General features: G+C 31.1%; 2 long non-coding RNA genes across 2 annotated transcripts in view; both read left to right on the forward strand.

Moving 5' to 3' along the window:
* The window catches only part of LOC139482701 (uncharacterized), a 931,021-nt gene that overhangs the window by 515,156 nt on the left and 391,792 nt on the right, over positions 1-24,073 (forward strand). The gene's annotated exons all lie outside the window — the stretch shown is intronic.
* On the forward strand, positions 1,498-22,923 carry LOC139482703 (uncharacterized). The gene is made up of 5 exons (XR_011654921.1): positions 1,498-1,601; positions 2,290-2,397; positions 3,889-4,043; positions 4,530-4,575; positions 22,699-22,923. It is a non-coding gene; the product is annotated as an uncharacterized lncRNA (long non-coding RNA).

Raw genomic sequence — 24,073 nt, forward strand, 5'->3', positions numbered from 1 at the left:
CAAGAAACTAAATAGTTAAATGTAGAGTTTTATTAACATACATTTGACTCTTTTCCTTTTAGCTATAGAAGCATGAGGACAACAAAATCAGATAAATTTAGTAATAATCAGATTTGTACATATTCGCGACGATTTATATTCGCGCTTTTTCTGTTCGCGAAAGTCGCGAAAATAAATCATTCGCAAAAATTAGTCGGTTTACAGTAGCTGGTGCCGTCAATGCTATAATTGTTGCTTCTTTTATTTTATGTTTTTTTTTCAGACTGTTATGATGAATTCTCTGATGATTGTTATATACGGCATTTACATAGTGATTATTTCAATTATTTATAACAAAGTGAGTTGTTCTTCAGTAACCAATCAACATTTTGTGCATCTGCAGATATTTAGTTGTGTTTCTGTTCATCTTTGATTTTTTCTGAAGCCTATATGAATTATGAAATATCGCTTTGTTCAAAAGGTTATAAACCAACACTTGTATGCTGACATGAGATATCAGTTTCTCTAAATTAACTTAAACACCTTTTTGACTTAATCGATACAATATGAAAACTTTTTTATTTCGTTTGCTGTTCTCACTCGACAAAAAGCTTCAAATTGTGACATTTAGCTGTTATTCTACAATATCAATACACAGAGAACCTGATGATCGGTACGTATCATATTGATGTGACTTCTGGTAAAACTGTCGTTCTAGAGATTATCACCAGACCAGTTGATAGCACATTTTTGCTGATATCAAATATCATTTTTATTATAACCATCAGTAGCTTAACGGATACTACAATTTTGAAATAATCAAACCGCTAAGGTTCTTCTACGCCAGATGAAGAGTGTTTAAGCCGTATTTCGCCTATCTTTTACAATGTTTAAGGAATAATTGATTAAGATTTGCAACTATGTTTTTTTAAGGCGAGACTATTGAGTTTGATGTCAAAAACGTTTGCGTACCAAACAGTAGGCACAAAAATTCTTTTAAACTCCAAATAAAATTCAAAACGAAAAGTCCAAAATCAAAAGCAGAAACACATCAAGCGAAATGATAACAACCAACATATTCTTGGGAAAATTGTTGATTGGACCTGTTTTTATAGCTAGCTGAACCTCTGACTGGTATATGAACGTCGCCTCAAATTCCATTATATTGACAACAATGTGTATACAAATATGACGCATAACTGTATACGCAAATGCATACTGTGTATTAATTATTATCATATGTATATATGTGTAACCCCTTGCGACAAAACAAATGGAATACACGCTTTATTTAACAGAAACATGATGGTTATTCCCATTCGAGATTGCCACCTTGTGACTCTCTCGATCAAATGTCTTTAAGCTGTTATATATAAGTTTGCTGTCCAAGCTTTTTGAAAGTGTAGTGTTGAAAGATCACGAAGTAATACATCTTGAAAAGAAACAGGATATGTGTATCTTTGTTAATATTATCATTATTGTTCATGTTTATAGTATAGAGGATTGTCAATGTTTTCCAGACATACCATCTGTACAAGTTGAAAGAATACATCAACGCAGCTGCCGCAGGTCAAATTTCATACACATACAACACTTACACGTTTCCAAACTTTAAGAGAAAGGTGAGTTTCTAACCTCTATTAAAAAAATGTTCAAAACTATTATAACAAAACTATTCACAAAATAGTTTGCTACTCCTATGTGTACAACTTTAACCAGCTGGAATGTGTAAAAGTCTACTATATACTTTCAAAAACAACTACAAGTGTGTAGAACAATTTTATCCTACTAGCAAATTTAAATTTTTCAACGTCACAGTTTGAATTGTTTATTCAAATGTGGGATTTTTTAAAACTTGATAGAAAAAACTACAAAATTCGTTCCAAATCACATATAAAACAATCCACAGTACGCACAGGCTTTTTCCTTTCAACAAACAAATCAGAAAACGTTGACGCTATGATACTCAGAACCACTGTAGTGGCTTGCAACATTTGAAGTTACGAGTTATAAAATGACAATCAGGTGGTTGGTCATGTTTGTTTTACCTTTTGTTTATCACATTGGATCACTACATTTTATAAATTATATGCGCCCGAAGCATTTGAATAACCTTTTGCATGAACACTCAAAGCTGAATATTTGAAAGTCAAAAATGTATAAGGACCGAAACAGCTGAAGAGCCAGACTCATCAGTGACGCTCATATCAAAACAGTCCTATACAATCAAACGTTGGATTTTCATTCTATTTTTGGGGTTGTTTTTTTTTATCTTATTGTTAAAACATCTTCTTTAAAACATATTTCTAGCTGGGATGCCAGAGTTATGAATATTATTGCAAAGATGTTTATGCAGACAGAGTTGGTACATATATGGAGGCTTACTTCGGTATGATAGTAACTTGCATTATCTGTCAGGTACGTTTGTTGGTAAAAAATATGAATGTATATTGAAATGAAACTCTTTTGTCTGCAATCAGATATGTTTGACCAAACTTCATTTACACTTGATATTAATTTTTTTTTAAATAAGTATGAGAGTATTGAGTATCAAAGATGCATATAAAGTCAAGTCGAAAAATGCCATCTAGACTAAAAATAGCGGGTATAACGTTGCTGCTTTGGTTTACCTATTTTTATCTAATTAAGATACAATTGGAGTATTAATCAGTAGAATCGCATTATTAGTTCGGAACCGTACAGTATTTTCTTTCTCTACACCAAAATATATTTGGTACAACCAGACCTTCACACCAGTGAATGTGTGACAATGTTTAATTTTGAAAACAGTCTAGGACACATTTTTTTTTCTATTCTTAAAGCAGATTTTTTAATTCAAACTATTATTTACCTAACTTTACTTCTATTCTTACTTTTAACTTTGAACTATCAACCTTTATTTCTCACAGAATGCACAACACATTCGGGGTTCGAGTGTATTCTTCAATTTTATCAGTTGTCGTGTCAGTACATATGCATACAAATTATATGTCAATGAGCATATTTGCATAATGTGTATTTTCTGTCAATTTTATTGTGTTTATCATTTGTCCATCTCTTTCATTGGAGTTGGCTCTGTTTGTCAATGGAGTATTACAATTGATATTCGACTTTTTATATGGTTTCTTTAACAAACATCACAATAATACAAAGCAGAAAAATGAAGAAAACAAATCATGTTGGGTACCAGACTTGAACTCAAACAATTAATAAAAAACGTTCTGATTGTTGTAAGCAATGTCTCTTCGATCGAAGCTATCGGCGTTATGATTGAAAAAAAAATATATATACTTTTTAACTAAACCACAGTTAGGAACTTTTGGTCCTCAATGCTCTTCAATTTTGTACTTGTTTTGCCTTTTGAACTTTTCTCATCTGAGCGTCACTGGTTAGTCTTGTGTGGACGGAGCGCGCGTCTGGGGTATTAAATTGTAAACCTGGCACTTTTTGTTAGCTATTATTCGTGTGTTTCCCTGTCCTGTATGTTCTCCCATTTATTTGTATTGTAGTCATATCATGTAATGTTGTCATTTTGGTTTTATATTTAACATTGCCATAAAAACGGGAGTTTTGCATGCTGCAAATCTCGTTTCAACCCACCATTTTTTTTAAATGTATAATGATAAAGACAAATTTACATTTATTCTCGCGTCGAAGATCGATTTGTATGTTTTGGGATATATATAAAATCAGACGTTATCGTACTTTTTATACATTAATAGGGTATTATTGATATTGGGTTAGTAGGGGTGTTTCATTTTCATACGCGGTTAGTAGTGGTGTTTGGCACACAATTAAAAATAACAGTGTGTTGAAGAAAGAATACATTATGTAACTTAACAACTTATCTTGCGGTTATCTCTTTTTCGCATCTAATAGTTTCGTTTGTTTTTATTACTTTTTATATAGGTTGTGAGCATTATAGCAGTTGAGTATACATACAGAAAATTTGAATTCAAGGACAATAAATCAACTATTTCGAAAAATAAGTACTATCTATTGCTGTCGTTACAATACGGAATATTTCGCAATTTTGTTTTCTTTATCAAGAAAAATTGGAAAAGGTACGATATTCATAATCAACCACAAGACCTATATGCTTAACAAAAAGTGGAAAAACAATGGATTCATATTAACTTGAAAAAGATAAAAGAAAAATGAAAACCATACACAATAGTTGAAGTAACGCAGTCTGACCTGTTTTAATGACATCGCCAATCACGACGAGTTTTCAGGTTTTTTTTTGTATATTGCTTTTTCTCATTTCTTATTACTCTTGTTTTGCTGCGTAGCGAGAAGGTGTATTTAGACAATAGGAATAGACAAACAATTTGCTGATTTTAAAATCATGAAAAGTTCAAGTAGAATTATTTTTACAGAAAGTTGACTATTTTCAAGGTTTTTCAAAGAATTTGTTAAATAATAATATGTAAAGGAAAAGTAATGCTACATTTAAGGTTTGTCTCATGTCCATCATAGTTAATTAAGCATTGTGAAATGACGTTTGTACAAACTGCACAGGACGATAATATCGTAATAACTTATTTCAGATCCAAAATTATCTTTATCTCAGCGGCAATTAAAATCGCTTCAATTGTAAGTATATACATATCATTTTCATATTCAAAAGAAATTGGAGCAAACGTTTTTTTTTTCATATAAAAGATGAATATAACTTTTGAACAATAGCAGCTCAAATGTTTGTTCAACATGCTCTGTATAACGTTTTTAACATGATGGCAAATTTTAATTTTTTTTAGTGTTTCTGCAAGTTTCTATTATATACATGTAGGATATACAATGGCATGGATTTGTCAACATTGTATGATAAAATTGAGAAAGGATATGGAAAATGTATCAAAGCGACAAGAACCCGACCATAGAGCAGACAACAGTCGAAGGCCACCAATGGGTCTTCAATGTAGCGAGAAACTCCCGAATGCGTAGGCGTCCTTCAGCTGGCTTCTTAAAGAAATATGTTTACTGGACCTCATACTGTACTCAGAATTACACACAACAAACTAAAATTAAAAATCATACAAGACTAACAAAGGCCAGAGGCTCCTGACTTGGAGCAGGCGCAAAAATGCGGCGGGGTTAAACATGTTTATGAGATCTCAATCCTCCCCCTATACATCTATAATGTCTGCTTTGTTCCCTTTAATGTGTCAATGTTTACATAATTCTTGATTTGGTTGTCTTGGTATATTGTTTTGTTCGTTTTACAACAAATGGCCACTAGCTTGATACCAAGCTGGTGAACTTTCCCTTCCTGAGGATAAACACGTCCCAACAGGTATCACTACAGTTTTTTCCTGTCATTTGTATAGTAAAATTAATAATTCAACTGTTTATATAACTTTGATCTTTCGTTATATGAAGTATTATATACCCCAGGAATAGATTATATTAGCTGTGTTTAGGGGGACAAAACGTTGCAATGTTTCATCCTCAATGCTCGTGAAATACGTTTTAATTTAGCCTTTTGACTTTTTTTATTCTTTTGGTGACTAAAAGTACGTTTTGGCATATTCTTAGGTTATTATCTTTCATGAGTTTATTTTTAAATATCTTACACTACTGGACGAAAAAACAACTGTCCATACCAGTAACAGTCATTGTACGACTATTTTAGTCTGTGGAAGACTGAGGAAGACTGTCAAATCAACCTTATTTCGTTGTTACAGTTATATTTTGTCTGTCCCAACACTTTTATGGGTTGTGAAAATCATTAAATGCTATCATCAGTCATTTTAGGACTGTTGCAGTGGTTTACGGCGTTGTCACAGCCAAATACTATTCATAACAGTCTTTCTAAAAGTTGTGGCAGTTGTATAATGTTTGTCCCAACTTTTTTATAGTTGGGACAGTTGAAATTTGTTTGTGTCAACTTTTCAGACGTTGAAGGAGTCCAAAAATGTTTGTTACAATGTTTTTAGAGTTGTAACAGTCGTAAAATGTTTGTTACAACTTTTAAAGGTTGTTACAGTCATTAAATGTTTATTAAAACTTTTAAAAGGTTGCCACAGTCGTAAAATGTTTAAAACAAACATTTCATGGGTTGTTACAGTCGGTAAATATGTAATACAAATATTTTAGTGTGACGGTTGCGAATGTTAAAAAAATGTGTACACGTCTCAGGTGCACCTTCTCAAAGTTTGATACAGGATAAATGGATAAATGTATTTTATTTAAGTGTCACGTATTGATGATACAGTTGTGAAATTACCCATAATTTATATGATCCCTCATCTGCTGTGGTTTTTTTTTTTTATTATTTTGCGATCGTTCTGTCTTTTGTCGTATTCCGTTTATGGCATTATAATTATGTCTGTTCATATACATGTGGCGGACTTGTGCGTTTGACGGTTTATCTTTATTTTTTATTCAGTCTATTCAAGAGTCTTTTATAACTATTTTTATACCAAAAGCCTTCGTTTAAAAATAGAGTTTTAAATATTATTGCAGAAGATTGCTTTAATTGTCTTAATTGTGAAGCGTATGAATTCATTGAAATTTATAATTTCAAATTGCTTTGATAAATAATCATGTAAACGTCGGTGTACCTGAAGTAAATTAAAAAAAATAACTAAGTTACATATATCATACAGAATAATAAAGCTGATTAATTTTAATTAATATCCATTAGGGACATTTCCCGACGATAATAAATCAAATCTGTAAAGTTTTATTAAAAACGGAAATCATATTCTTCACCCGTTAACGATTTGACGTTATTGTACCCTTGTCGGCAGAAATAGCGTGTCTGCAAACTATATTTTACAAAAAATCGTAGACATGCCATGGTAGAAGGGAAACTACATATAATATAACGGATGACCTGGACATTTCAATCGGTGAGTAGAAATGAACAATATTTTAAAGCATGTCTATCAGAATAATCATGGATCCACGATTTTGAATTGAAAATGTGCACATTTCGTGCCTACCCTCATGCTTCAGGTTTAAATCGACGTTCTTTATCACCTCACTCGTGCATATTACATATCTTTCTCTCTATATATATATATAGTTGCATGTTCAAATGCAAAGTAAGAATTTGGGCTTGTAAAAATTGTTCCCGGGATTGTAACCCCCTTTTTTTTGGAAGATCAATTGTATTTGAAAGGGTACATTTAGTTTGAACCCCCTTTATCCTGGGTTGAGACCCCCTTTCTTTAAATGGCTTGATCCACCCGTGTTCATCATCTTACTGTGTTAAACCCTTCATGATGATGTGGGGCATTCACAATGGTTTTAGTTTTGCTGGATGGCCTTTTACTACAAAACCTATAGTTATATTGTATATAAAAAAGAAGATGTGGTATGATTGCCAATAAAACAACTGTCCACGGCACAAGAGACCAAAATGACACAGCAATTAACAACTATAAGTCACCTTATGGCCTTCAACAAGGAGCAAAGCCCATACGGCATAGTCCGCTATAAAAGGCCCCAATAAGACAATGGAAAACAATTCAAACAAGAAAACTAACAGCCTTATTTATATAAAAAAATGAACGAAAAACAAATATGTTACATACAAACAAACGACAACCACTGAATTACAGGCTCCTGTTCTGACTTGTATGTTAATGTATTGAAAACTGCATGACTCATCCTAAATTTATTTCTAACTGGATTTTTTTTAAATTGAGAAAATTCAAGTTGAATATTATGACAAAGTAAATATTTATGTGTAAAATGTGAAACTAGCATGTTTGAGTATATTTTTTAAAATAATTTCTGAGTCATGAATAACAAAACATGGATATATTTTATATTTCTAAAGCATGTCTTGTACATGTTATATAATCAATCAAAAAAACTATTAATCAAATCAGTGTGGCCTTAACTTTTTATTTTCATGTGAACTCTGTCAGTTTAACATGTTTAACATTAAAGGGAAACTTCGCAAAAAAATCAAAAATTGATATTATTTCCATTCTGTATAAATATTCTCAAATTTATAGATATTAAAGTTTTATTCCGCTAGATAAGAGATCACCATCGATTTTAAATTTTGAGTATCAATTCTCTGCGTTCCGCCATTTTGTCATCTTCTACGATCAAAAATCACGATATGTCTATAAACCACAAAGGACCAAAACTACAGTAACCGATGCAGTCGTAATTGCGTGTCGATATCTTGTCAATCGTACGGTTGTTTAATCTGACTAACTAACTTGATACGGAAAATGTTCTTATTTTTTTTTTAAATAACCATAGTCTGTTATTTTTAAACTGTTAATATTGGAATTATTTAAAAAGTCAAAGTTCAAATCAGACATAAGTGTTCCGTGAAAATTGTTTTCGAAAATGTAATTCGTTCATAATTCTTTAAAGTAATACACTTTATTCAAATAAATTCGGATCTTCCCTCATCTGATCACCAGCATGGCTTAAGGTATTACTCCCAAAGGTATTGTGAGGGGTGTGAGGTGACACGTCCAGGTATTCAAGCGATTTCCTGTCGGACTTGCAAGTTCATGCATCGTTTCACTTCTGTAGGTATTGATCGGTGTACACGGCCGATAACTTATAACTTTCCATTGTTTATAATATACATCTCTGTCTTGCGTGTCCGAAAGTGATATAATATACTAGTCATTACTTAATTCATACGCTTGTTTATAAATAACATTTCTGGTGTAAAGAATATTATTTTTAAAAATATAAATAATACATAAAAAAAAGATTTGAAGAAATAAAAATCTGTATTTACATATTTTTTCCAAGGGTTAATTTAGGAAAATGTAATATAAACTCGTTGTCAATAGTAAAGGACAGATTGGAACATACCAGAAATATTGATTTTAAAAAATGTACGCATTTGCCGACGATTCGTTTATACGCCTGGATAGAAAGTTACGGAACTATAGCGCAATTTAAATTATATACATGTATACATTGAACATAAGAAAGAAACATACATTTTGTGTAAATTGGGGTAAAAGTTTTGTAAATAGACTAGTCCACGTATGCCAACAGTATGTAATCAACGAATTCGATAGACTATTGTATACCAAAAGAAGAAGAAGAATGAACTATACAAATCAGTTGAAAAAGGCTTTAGTTAACTCATCAGATGGATAAAAATACAAATACTATAAATACAATTGGAAGTTTTCGTTTTTGCAATTTGAGAGTAAATGATGTATCAAACGTTCAAGAATACGCATGTAATATGTGTCACTGGATAAAAAAAATCATCCTCAACACCTACTTCCGTATGGGACTTCCCCTTTCAGTGACCTGCAAATTTAACAGATGATACACTTTCTAAGATTTATATGTCCAACAACGACCCACTGCTCTACATGTGTTACTAACAGCCTAAGATAGCAATTCTTTTGTTAGGTCAATTCTCTTTCGTACAATACCAGAAAACATGGAAAATAAGTTCTTTAAATTTTGACTCTGGAATTAATACCATTTTTTCGTGCGACAAACTTTATTTCTGGCGATGAGCGGACATGGGCGGAAAACAATAAAAAAATAGGTTTAATATTTGTTCATTCATTTTTATAATATGAATATCATTTAGTACACTTCGGTCTATACAAATGCAGAATATACCATGATGGTTTGATTTCGTCAAAAGATATAAGAGATCTGACAAATAGATTATCACTTCGATATTGCAAGACACCCATTTATAACTTTGCACTTTTGCATACCAAACTTTCGCAAAAAGATAAGTCATTTGATTAATTAAGAAGTTGTGGTTTTGTTTACTTGGGAGACACTTACCCAAATGAAGTGGACTTAAGCAGCTATATAAGTCACGGTATGCATTCAACAGTGAACAAAATTAAAAGTATATTGTATAATTCAACTAAATGTGAACATGGCTGTGAGTTAGTATAGCTATGGCGCTTGTACCTCGGAAAACTTATACAGCTTGTTTCAAGAACAACCGGGTTCATGCAGACAAACTGTTCTGAAATCGATATTGTCACTAATGCATTCACCCAATTCAATATTACCATCAAAGAGAGTAAATTCGGGGCAACAAAGACATTCCGTCAATAACGGCATAACTATGCATTAGTACACGAACACCAATCCGGCTGTGTTAAACTGGCGAGGGTTGCTAAGGCTATCTTGATTTCGGGAACTTTCTGCAGCTTCCATTTTATGGAGCTCTTCTTCGGTATACTCTGGCTCTAGTGCGTACCCAAATTGACCATACTCGTCAAAATCTGCCTCTCTTGACCGGACTGGAACCTGTTAGTACTATCAACCTCTTTTTTTTTACTATCAACCTCCGAACAAGACATTTTTAGTTACGATTTTATGATTAATTTTGGGACAATATATACACTGTCCTATAGAAACAAACACGCACAAATCATGAGAGAAATATATGTGAGTAAAAGTTAATTGAATTATCAAAGTTAATATCCTTTGGTCTCGAATGCATGTTAACTATTAATGTGTTTTTATAGGCTAGCTCAAATCCTCATCCAAATAATATAATCTATATGTAATAATCCCTTCCTACCACACCAAGATTTAATGCCGAGCGGTAGACATATTTAAGGTACTAATTAAGTATAATTAAATGAACAATAGATAACAATAATTAATCATAAATGTGCAAAGATTTAAAAACTTTTTTTTTCTTTATTCGTACAATTATATTCCGCTTCGGTAGAGTTATCTTCAGATAGTTTCAGATATTAATTAATACATGGGTTTCAAAAGTCTAAATGTAAGTGTTCTCGTACATTTTTTTTTGCCCAATAAAGACAATCAAAATGATTTGGTAAAGCTATTTCTAATTTCTAAGTTCCCCTTTTTTATGAGACTTAAATCAAGGACAAGAGGTGTATATCATTTTATTCTGACACATGAATTAAGTTTCCCGTCCTTAACCGAAAACTGTTTATTTCTTAGTAAATTAATTTATTTGAATTCAAATAAATAATAGCACCAAATATAATTAAATAATTCCACGGCGATTTATTTTTATTTGTCACCTGTATTTTTAATGTGTGTATTAAATGCTCCCTTGTTTTATAATCCACTGATCCGAATAGACAGTCACACCTGGCAAGGTGTGCCCTAGAGGCGTGGTTAAATACCGAAGTGCAAATAACAATTTACCTTTAAACAAGCCATCTACGAGTATTGCCACAGAACCGTGAATACACACATCGTATAAACCTAGTCATAGCAGAGATAGTAAAAGGTCAATAAGAGTACACCAACATATTGTCTTTACAGATTATTGTACTTTAATTTGTTCACCTTATCAGTTCGAAAATGCATTAATTAAAAATAATTTTATAACTTTTTGTGTTGTCTAAAAAAATTATTCGAATATATACGTTTAACATAGAAAATTTATCTCATGAATGTGTACAATTGCACGTCTGTGCGTTTTATCTTCTTATTATCGGCTGGTTATTAGATAAAGCATAAGTCATCGGCGCGCTTACGATTACGTTAAAATATGATTAAAAACCAAGACTTTTAATGATTGTATTTTAAATCCCGGCATGCAAAAACCAGGAGAAAACGTCACGACCTACAGGAAGTAGTTAATATTTTTTCATTAATTATTGAATTTCTCCTTTATTACTGCACATTTAGCGATAAAACTTTGTGAATATATATATTATGTCATTATGAACATATTTAAACCATAAGAAAAAAATCGCGAATTTTCCCTTTAAAGGGAAACTTCGCAAAAAAATCAAAAATTGATATTATTTCCATTCTGTATAAATATTCTCAAATTTATAGATATTAAAGTTTTATTCCGCTAGATAAGAGATCACCATCGATTTTAAATTTTGAGTATCAATTCTCTGCGTTCCGCCATTTTGTCATCTTCTACGATCAAAAATCACGATATGTCTATAAACCACAAAGGACCAAAACTACAGTAACCGATGCAGTCGTAATTGCGTGTCGATATCTTGTCAATCGTACGGTTGTTTAATCTGACTAACTAACTTGATACGGAAAATGTTCTTATTTTTTTTTTAAATAACCATAGTCTGTTATTTTTAAACTGTTAATATTGGAATTATTTAAAAAGTCAAAGTTCAAATCAGAAATAAGTGTTCCGTGAAAATTGTTTTCGAAAATGTAATTCGTTCATAATTTTTTAAAGTAATACACTTTATTCAAATAAATTCGGATCTTCCCTCATCTGATCACCAGCATGGCTTAAGGTATTACTCCCAAAGGTATTGTGAGGGGTGTGAGGTGACACGTCCAGGTATTCAAGCGATTTCCTGTCGGACTTGCAAGTTCATGCATCGTTTCACTTCTGTAGGTATTGATCGGTGTACACGGCCGATAACTTATAACTTTCCATTGTTTATAATATACATCTCTGTCTTGCGTGTCCGAAAGTGATATAATATACTAGTCATTACTTAATTCATACGCTTGTTTATAAATAACATTTCTGGTGTAAAGAATATTATTTTTAAAAATATAAATAATACATAAAAAAAAGATTTGAAGAAATAAAAATCTGTATTTACATATTTTTTCCAAGGGTTAATTTAGGAAAATGTAATATAAACTCGTTGTCAATAGTAAAGGACAGATTGGAACATACCAGAAATATTGATTTTAAAAAATGTACGCATTTGCCGACGATTCGTTTATACGCCTGGATAGAAAGTTACGGAACTATAGCGCAATTTAAATTATATACATGTATACATTGAACATAAGAAAGAAACATACATTTTGTGTAAATTGGGGTAAAAGTTTTGTAAATAGACTAGTCCACGTATGCCAACAGTATGTAATCAACGAATTCGATAGACTATTGTATACCAAAAGAAGAAGAAGAATGAACTATACAAATCAGTTGAAAAAGGCTTTAGTTAACTCATCAGATGGATAAAAATACAAATACTATAAATACAATTGGAAGTTTTCGTTTTTGCAATTTGAGAGTAAATGATGTATCAAACGTTCAAGAATACGCATGTAATATGTGTCACTGGATAAAAAAAATCATCCTCAACACCTACTTCCGTATGGGACTTCCCCTTTCAGTGACCTGCAAATTTAACAGATGATACACTTTCTAAGATTTATATGTCCAACAACGACCCACTGCTCTACATGTGTTACTAACAGCCTAAGATAGCAATTCTTTTGTTAGGTCAATTCTCTTTCGTACAATACCAGAAAACATGGAAAATAAGTTCTTTAAATTTTGACTCTGGAATTAATACCATTTTTTCGTGCGACAAACTTTATTTCTGGCGATGAGCGGACATGGGCGGAAAACAATAAAAAAATAGGTTTAATATTTGTTCATTCATTTTTATAATATGAATATCATTTAGTACACTTCGGTCTATACAAATGCAGAATATACCATGATGGTTTGATTTCGTCAAAAGATATAAGAGATCTGACAAATAGATTATCACTTCGATATTGCAAGACACCCATTTATAACTTTGCACTTTTGCATACCAAACTTTCGCAAAAAGATAAGTCATTTGATTAATTAAGAAGTTGTGGTTTTGTTTACTTGGGAGACACTTACCCAAATGAAGTGGACTTAAGCAGCTATATAAGTCACGGTATGCATTCAACAGTGAACAAAATTAAAAGTATATTGTATAATTCAACTAAATGTGAACATGGCTGTGAGTTAGTATAGCTATGGCGCTTGTACCTCGGAAAACTTATACAGCTTGTTTCAAGAACAACCGGGTTCATGCAGACAAACTGTTCTGAAATCGATATTGTCACTAATGCATTCACCCAATTCAATATTACCATCAAAGAGAGTAAATTCGGGGCAACAAAGACATTCCGTCAATAACGGCATAACTATGCATTAGTACACGAACACCAATCCGGCTGTGTTAAACTGGCGAGGGTTGCTAAGGCTATCTTGATTTCGGGAACTTTCTGCAGCTTCCATTTTATGGAGCTCTTCTTCGGTATACTCTGGCTCTAGTGCGTACCCAAATTGACCATACTCGTCAAAATCTGCCTCTCTTGACCGGACTGGAACCTGTTAGTACTATCAACCTCTTTTTTTTTACTATCAACCTCCGAACAAGACATTTTTAATTACGATTTTATGATTAATTTTGGGACAATATATACACTGTCCTATAGAAACAAACACGCACAAATCATGAGAGAAATATATGTGAGTAAAAGTTAATTGAATTATCAAAGTTAATATCCTTTGGTCTCGAATGCATGTTAACTATTAATGTGTTTTTATAGGCTAGCTCAAATCCTCATCCAAATAATATAATCTATATGTAATAATCCCTTCCTACCACACCAAGATTTAATGCCGAGCGGTAGACATATTTAAGGTACTAATTAAGTATAATTAAATGAACAATAGATAACAATAATTAATCATAAATGTGCAAAGATTTAAAAACTTTTTTTTTCTTTATTCGTACAATTATATTCCGCTTCGGTAGAGTTATCTTCAGATAGTTTCAGATATTAATTAATACATGGGTTTCAAAAGTCTAAATGTAAGTGTTCTCGTACATTTTTTTTGCCCAATAAAGACAATCAAAATGATTTGGTAAAGCTATTTCTAATTTCTAAGTTCCCCTTTTTTATGAGACTTAAATCAAGGACAAGAGGTGTATATCATTTTATTCTGACACATGAATTAAGTTTCCCGTCCTTAACCGAAAACTGTTTATTTCTTAGTAAATTAATTTATTTGAATTCAAATAAATAATAGCACCAAATATAATTAAATAATTCCACGGCGATTTATTTTTATTTGTCACCTGTATTTTTAATGTGTGTATTAAATGCTCCCTTGTTTTATAATCCACTGATCCGAATAGACAGTCACACCTGGCAAGGTGTGCCCTAGAGGCGTGGTTAAATACCGAAGTGCAAATAACAATTTACCTTTAAACAAGCCATCTACGAGTATTGCCACAGAACCGTGAATACACACATCGTATAAACCTAGTCATAGCAGAGATAGTAAAAGGTCAATAAGAGTACACCAACATATTGTCTTTACAGATTATTGTACTTTAATTTGTTCACCTTATCAGTTCGAAAATGCATTAATTAAAAATAATTTTATAACTTTTTGTGTTGTCTAAAAAAATTATTCGAATATATACGTTTAACATAGAAAATTTATCTCATGAATGTGTACAATTGCACGTCTGTGCGTTTTATCTTCTTATTATCGGCTGGTTATTAGATAAAGCATAAGTCATCGGCGCGCTTACGATTACGTTAAAATATGATTAAAAACCAAGACTTTTAATGATTGTATTTTAAATCCCGGCATGCAAAAACCAGGAGAAAACGTCACGACCTACAGGAAGTAGTTAATATTTTTTCATTAATTATTGAATTTCTCCTTTATTACTGCACATTTAGCGATAAAACTTTGTGAATATATATATTATGTCATTATGAACATATTTAAACCATAAGAAAAAAATCGCGAATTTTCCCTTTAATATAATATTTGCCCGGTTAGCATGGTTAATCAAAATTCAATTATGCCTTTTAACTTGTTTTGGTCTTGGGGCTGCTGTCTCTTTTGCATATATGCCAGTCATCTCCTTTTAAACATATTTCAAGTGTCTTTTAATTTATTCCACTGTTAAAGGACTTTCCTTCTACATGTGTTAAATTGTGCTCTGACTACTTCATTGTTTGGTTGCTGTATCATTGATATATATTCCACATCTCCTTTCATCATGTATAATCACATCAGATTTCAGATACATGTATTTTGCCTTTTCCAAATTATTAAAATATTTTATTTATATTTATTTTTATATGTTCAAACATTCAGTATGTCATGTATGTGGGAGGATACAAAAAATCTAAGCATATTATGCATATCATGTTATGTAAACATGGCCTATACTTATGCATTTTATGAATTTTATAGATATTGAATTACAAAAATTAACTTAATTAACTACATGGTATGTCTCAGATCATGGAAGTAATATTTAAATATTACTTCCATGCTCAGATCAATTTGGTTAAAAAAAGATACTTAACATGTTTTACATGTTGAATTCAATTTCAAAATAAATAATTTTAAAAATAAGTTTACTGAGCCTCAATTGATGACCATGTAAATGTGATATTAGAAAAGGTAATAATCAGGATGTTGACACTGAAAAGTTAATTATCAGGACTTCTTTATATACATGTTATATGTAATAAACAGATTAAGACACAACAGTTTCATTAGTTTATTGCCTTGAGGGATGAAAATTAAAATGTCATAGGTATTGAAGATGATTTTATAATGATATCAATAAGTTTTAAATGTCCTTTTCAAATTGTGGATAAATTTATAATTGAAAGTAATTTAAAAATGTGAAACAACAGGATATAATCTTTTTTTTTGATATTATATTAAAAGTTTTAAAAGTTTATCTAACATGTCTAAGTCATGCAGCCAAGTATTGATTTATCAACATAAAAATGGGTAAATAACTAATATAAAATAAAGAAAGTATGTTGTCTGGTTAAATAAACTACAAAGCATTATTTAATACAAGCTGCAATAAGCATGATAAGTAAAAAGTATACTGGGTAACATTTAAGATGTCAAATTAAACTCAAAGTTTACTGCGAATCATAAGAAGGAAATACCAGCTTTTTTATGTTGCTAAAAATGTTTAAATTAAAGAAACGGTTAACCTTTGAACAAAGATTCTACATTTCATGATTTACATAAAAAAACAAGGTTTATTCATTCATGACACAAAATGACAGTCAACAGTGCATTTTTTTTTTTTGGTCATCTTTGTAGTATTTATTTCCTATTATTAAATGATCCAAAGAAATCACCTGTTATGTTTTAGAGAGAAATAACTTTGTCTGGCTTTAAATAATTGATCAAAACAATCTTGTATAGTGCTAGTCTCAATTAGACAGTAACCCGTCAATGAAGTACACACTTAAGAAAACATTAATGTAGAAAAAGAGAACATATTTTTTTTGAAATAAAACCCCAAAAAAGGGTTTTATTCTTCTTCGCATACCGGACTTATAAATTGAATTGTATAAGTCTCATAAATTCATTTGTGTACATCATAGAACTTTGTTGTCAAGAAAATTATGATTGCTAGTATTTATACATGAGTATACATGTATCTTCTATACAAATTTAAAGAAGTATAAAGTTATTATAATCATGATAATTATACAATATTAGATAAGTTTCAATACTTTATTCTTAATTTATGTTTTTTCGTTTGTAGAATTCACATTGGTTTGAGCATGATTCCCAGCCAGATTATGAAGCCGACATAAAAAGGAAATACATGTACATATAGCATGTATAGGTGACACTAAGTATCTTGCATACCTGTAGCTGTAAATTGTGAAACAGTGGATTAATGGACTTATTGTTTTTTGAAATAACAAATAGGGCTTACAGCAATATGCCATGATGTTGATGGGATTTCATATCAAATTGGACAAGCAGAAAATTGTGCATTGTACAAATAGCAAACTTACAATTTGAAAGAAAGACTACATTATTTGATGACAGTGAATACCTTTGATAATTAATTTATTTGAAATTGAAATAATAATTTGGAATTAAAGAGAATTCAAAGTTTTCTGGGAATATTAATATCATAGTGCATCATATTTGAATTCTATGAAATATCTTGGATAGTTATTCAAGAATAGCAAATTGGATTATAAAAAGAATAAGTTTCAGTGAATATCAATAGTGCATCATATCTGAATTCATGAATACCTTGGATAATAATTTATATGAATTTGGATATTGAGAATACCTGGTTTGTGTGAAATTTATAGAAGTTAATGCTTGCATTCCTATTGTTAGCTATATGTACCACCAGGGGGTGTTACACAACCTTGATTACCCATGAGGGTCTGTCGGGGTCCGTCACTATTGGTAAGTGTCATGATGACGGAAGTTTTTAATGACCTTGACTGCCTTTACAGCCCTTGCATGGACGTTGGTTGATGTAAAATGACTGCTTGCTGTACTTATATAAGAGTCTGAATGTACATACAGTATATAAATATAATCAATCATCTAAATTAATGTTCATTCTGAAACTGGCATTTTATACTAGTCAAAAATATTAAACAATACATGTACTTCAAAGTATCATTTTATTGTCTTGCCTTCCACAAAAGTCATTTAAAGTTGATTGTATGCAGGACATAGGTATTACAATCTTGGGCTGATGACGTAAACTTTTTTATAAAGCTTTACATTTAAAAGCTGAAAGAGCTGGATGCTTCTTATCTTGTATTCAGATAGCTAATATGTTATGAAGTTTCAGTCTGTCATATGTCCATTGCACCTGATCTCATTTCATGGTTTAGTGACTGCATGTAAAAAATACTGTTTTTCTAACAGTGAGATGCTCTCTTATACGAGTACATGTACATTTTGTAATTAGATACATTTTTTGTATATACAATATATGATATAAAAAAAGAAGATGTGGTTACACTGGTATGATTGCCAATGAACATGATGAGACAACTCTCCACAAGAGACCAAAATGACACACAAATTAACAAATATACATGTAGGTCACTGTACAGCCTTCAACAATGAGCAAAGCCCATACTGCATAGTAGGCTATAAAAGGCCCGGAAATGACAATATAAAACAATTCATACGAGAAATATGAGTATCTTGCAAGGTCTACTTGTCTATCAGGTTGAGCTGACCTGACCTTGACTTAATTTCATGGATAAGTGATTAAGAGTAATTTCAGTTTAGGCCAAAATAAATAATTGTGTGTCTCCTATTTCACTCTCCAAAAAATTCAGAACATTTTATTCTATTAACATGATTAACATGATTAAAAAATTTTGTTTTTAAATTTCTATACTTTTTCTGTTAGTGTACATTTTTGTACTGTGATAACATTTCCCATATTTGAAAGCTAATACACTGCAGTCTTAGTCGTTTCAAAGTTTGGTTTCTGATCATAGACAGAATGGAACAATTGAGTCTATGTCATGTATGTCTGACTGGCAGGGTTCATCAGACATTAAGCTAAATGTCATGGGTTCATTGGACAATGTTGAATTTTTGTGGTTTTGTCTATTTTTTAATGTTTCTCAGATGCGATAAGCTAATTTGTACATGTATAGGATCACTATTTTTTTTGGGCATATGACATGAATGTTAGGTGTACATGTTTGATTGGCCGGTTTTATCTAACAATAAGCACATTTTCATGGTTTTCATTAATTTGAATAAGGAGATGTGGTATGAATTTCCATGAGACAACCATCAACCATAGACCATGTAGACCAAGTGATGTGCTTGTTAGCTATATAATAGATTACTCCACACCCTTCAACAATGACCAAAACTAATACTTCATAATGAGCACCCTATATAAAGGGTTCAGCCTTGCACGCAACACTGTCAATGTAAAAAAAAAGATCAGACGAGAAGCCCTACAGTGATGACAGTTTGATTTATATACAAAAGCTACAAACAAACAAATATGATAAACAGCAAAGCAACAAAACACACTACATACATTGAAAAATAAACCTGTGTCAGGGTGGTGCAACCTTCATGTACATGTACAATTCTAGCATAAAGAAAAAATATTTAAAAAATACCTGATATACACAAAAAAAAATATCATATAAAACCAAAATACCATATATGTATATGACTACCAACATAATTTAATCAATATTTAATAGATCAGTGTTAAAATATATTAACACATGCAGAAGAATATCTCAAGAATGTTTTGAAGGACTTTATGAATGCCTACTCGAATCCAATCTATTAGAAAAATCAGTTATTACAGAAGAGTGTCTACCATTCACTTGCACTGCACTTATACTAGAATTTCTTTTGACAACCCTGCATACATGTACATCCTTATCCATTTAAGGATTATCTACCTTCACAAAACTTTAGAGGCGTGGGTTCAGCAGTCTTTTATTTATATTACATGTATTAGAATAGTATGATAGCAGAATATATCGATATGAACATATCATATGTAATGTATATCATGTATATAGAATATATTCTATGTATATAGAATAATATATATTTAAATGGATGAAAATCATATACATGCATACATGCATGTAACTGTATAAACAAATATACAAATATGTATATAACAACAAACCAGAGTATACTGATTTGTATCACTACAATGTAAAATAGTTATTACAGTGACGTAATTCCCTGTCGTTTAATCTATACATCGTCCATCCAGGAACTTGTCTCAGGAAAAAAATATCTCTGTCATGTCTGTTCACATGGTACATTTACCTCACTTTTACATGTAGGTTTATATATGTGATAAATTTGTTGAGAAAAACCCGGCGAAATCTAAACTCGAGGGTTAATATTTTTGTGTCCATGTGGAGAGCTATTAATTAAGACATTTGAACCTCAAATAAGACACCACTCGGTACAATAACAGTACAAAGTTGAGTAAATCTGACTAGACTATTAAAAAAAAAACCGGTAAAATAATATATATTGAATTTAGATACAAGACATTAACGAATATTTCAGTGTTTTCCATAGCTACAAAAGATGCGTTGAAAGTTCAGCATAACTGAGATTTTTTTTTAATTTATTAATCAAAATTGTTAGAACCGAGTACGGTAACTTTTATACTTTTCAAATAGTCACAAGAGCTTAAAAACAAACATATGAATTCTAAAAGTGTCCATGTCGTATGAACTAAGCCCTCGGCAGTTTTCTACTGGGATAAGTTTGATAAGTGTGTATATTCCCGCTGGGTTTATAGTATATTGACCGTTATTATGAAGTAATGTGATTCGTAAATCTACGGGTAAAACCTTATATGCATGAATGATTTCACAACTAGGTTATAAAAAATAAAACGTTGTCATGATAATTTCGAAAAGTGTCATGTTATAAGATACAGTTTTTTACAAATAAATTGAGACACCTTGTTCAATTTATCTGACAGGTGCATGTAACTGTGTTTGTGAATTAAATGCGCATAAACAAGTCCGATGTGAAATTGCAGGTATCTAACGGTGGTCTGATTTTTTTCGAAGAGATGCGAGACAAGGGAGTGTCAATTGAGTTATTAATTTACAACATTTACCAGATAAGCGGGGAATCTTAAAATTTTCAGCGGCAGATATTTCAATATGTTATTTGTTTTTACAATCAGTTTCTATTTATACTAATGTATTAAATGGGTATGGCAGTTGTGTTTTTTTTTATAACAGCCTTTTTAAAATTACTACCAATATCTGAAAGTTGCGACACTTATGGATTATTAAACTGTTGCTGTATAATGGTTGTAGCAATCATATTTTAACTGTAACAACCTTTTCGACGTTTAAACAGTTTATTTACGACTGTTTCAACGTTTTGCGTGTTGGGACAGTTATCAAATAACTGTAACAACTTTCAAAAGGTTGCAACAGTCGTATTATAACCGTGACAACATTTTCGGCGTTTAAACAGTTTATGTATGACTGTTACAACGTTTTTCGAGTTGGGACAGTTGTAAACCAACTGTTACAACTTGAAATTAGTTGTATCAGTCCTTTAATGTTTGTGACAGCTATTTCTAGAGTTGTTGCAGTCGATTTATGTTTTAGACAAACACTTGAAAAGTTGGGACAGTCACAAAATAACTGAAACAGTCAAATTTTACAACTGTTACAACTTTAACAAACAATTACAGTCTTAAAACGACTGTTACTGGTATGGACAGTTGTTATTTCGTCCAGTAGTGTTAGTAATGGGAACCCTTTTTTTTCATGATATTTTACACACCAGATAAACCTCCAAATATCATCATAAATTATACATATTGCTTTAAGGGAAAAATATCAATATAAATATAATGAGTTGAGATACGATTGTCAATAAAGCAACTATCCGCCAAAGTTTTATGGTGTTTAAATATAACATTTCATATTTAGTTTGTTAGCGCTATGGTAACCCTTAAGGTTAGTAGAGCATAACACAGAGTCCTAAGGTCATCATACATGTAGTTAAGAAGTTTATTATCAGACTACACTGAAGTTTCGTAATACTGTAAATTCAGAAATTATTGCGTGCATTTATTATTGCGATTTCGTCATTTAAGACTTAAATGCGATTTTGATTTTGACGTTTTTGCGAAAAATCCTGTAAACTTCATATAAAATATTTCAAAATGCGAGTTTAAATTATTGAGTTTACAACTCAGTCGCATTTTTTCGCAATTATAAAAACGTCGCATTTATTTCTGAATTCACAATATTAATCTTTTCGGCTAGTTCATTAAATCGGTATTAATGTTGTTGGCACTGTCATTTTTTTGCACAACATTTGAAGAACAGAAACTGCCAAGAACGCTACATAAATTCCTACCTGCTACAGAATATATTTGATTTTATCAGATTTAATAGGAATAGATGTATCCTTTTAAGTGTGTACTTCTGCAACAAAACTCAAAATATTATCATTATAAGGAATACACTTAACTTTAAGTTTAATAGCCACAAATGTATAAATACTTAATACTTAAATACGACATGACCTTAGTAGACCTACATATATTTTCAAATCCACCTGTATATGTTAATCATTATCTTCTAAGATTATAACTTTTTGAGTTCAATAAACAATACCAAATGTCTCAACTTACTTTATACAATTATGTGAAAAATAGACTTCATGTCGAATATTTGCGAAGAGTATTTGTAAATAGTTCTTTTTTGTTTTAGTTTTTTGCTGCTGGATTCATAGGTTTAGGCCTTACGTTGATTGGTGATGTCATGATCTATGATTTTAACTTAAGACACATATTTCGCAGAATAGAATTGTATCAATACAACTTCTATGACGTACTAGTTGGCATTGCAGCTTCTGCAGTAGTTATTGGATTATTCACAATGTTAAATGCGATTGTTGGCTTAATTGGATCGTGGAGGAAATCGTCTGTTTTTTTCATAACGGTATGTATTTATTTTTTGACAACTTGTTTTGTTGTAAAAGATAACATGAATAACTTGAATTACATTATATTCACATAACAGTTTGTTGAGCTATGCAATGATGACTGATTTTAAGACTACAAAACTATACTACTTTTTACTTTTAAATTTGCAATCTTTGTAAATTAAATATATAATAATACATTTGATGTATTATCACATTGCCTTTAAAAGTTTTTCAGTTCGCAACTGTAATTGGTTTTGTCATGTCAAAGGTTATGATTTTTTTTTTCGTATACCCTTTATCAATGGATGTGTCAGTGTAAGAGGCAGGACACCCTTAAACCAACATCAGCATGATTGACAAAAAGGACAACAAATTATGTTGTATATAGATCTAGGAAGATGTGGTATGAGTGCCAATGAGACAACTCTCCATCCAAGTAACAATTTATGAAAGTAAACCATTATATATAGGTCAAGGTACGGCCTTAAACGTATTGTGAATTCTGATTCTGTTTAGTAAGAAAAGTTTCTGGCATTAAAAAGCAAAGTAAGTTCGTGTATTCGTGCCAGCAATATCATATAGTTTTCATAATAGTTATCAAAGGTACCAGGATTATGATTTAGTACGCCAGACGCGCGTTTCGTCTACATAAGACTCATCAGTGACGCTCATATCAAAATATTAATTAAGCCAAACAAGTACAAAGTAAAAAAATTCAACTTTATAATATAAAAATAAATAAAAATAACAAATGTATCTTTTAATATCTACGAAATACAAGGTTATGGTTGTTCTTAGTCAAACTTAATTTACAAGTAAAAAGGATTGAACCTGTGTGTTTTTAATCCCTGTTTACTTCAGATGCATTAAATTGTGATATTATGCAAGCAAAATATCAATCCATAATTCATCTGCCTTTAACCCTGGTTAACAAATTGTTTTTTTTTTATTATTTTCTTTTTAACGAATTTGTTTCAGAGTACAGGGTCTTCGTTGGTATTGACTATGATACGAATAGTCGCATTTCTATTGTGGGTTGTATTTATGGCAAAGGTTGGTATAAACTAATGACATAAAATACAGATAATCGAAGCTAAGATAAACATATAAGGCAAAATAAAGTGCTTCGTTTATATGTTTGTTAGATTGGTATGGATA

The sequence above is a fragment of the Mytilus edulis genome, chromosome 7, assembly GCF_963676685.1.
Source record: "Mytilus edulis chromosome 7, xbMytEdul2.2, whole genome shotgun sequence".
NCBI lineage: Eukaryota > Metazoa > Mollusca > Bivalvia > Mytilida > Mytilidae > Mytilus > Mytilus edulis.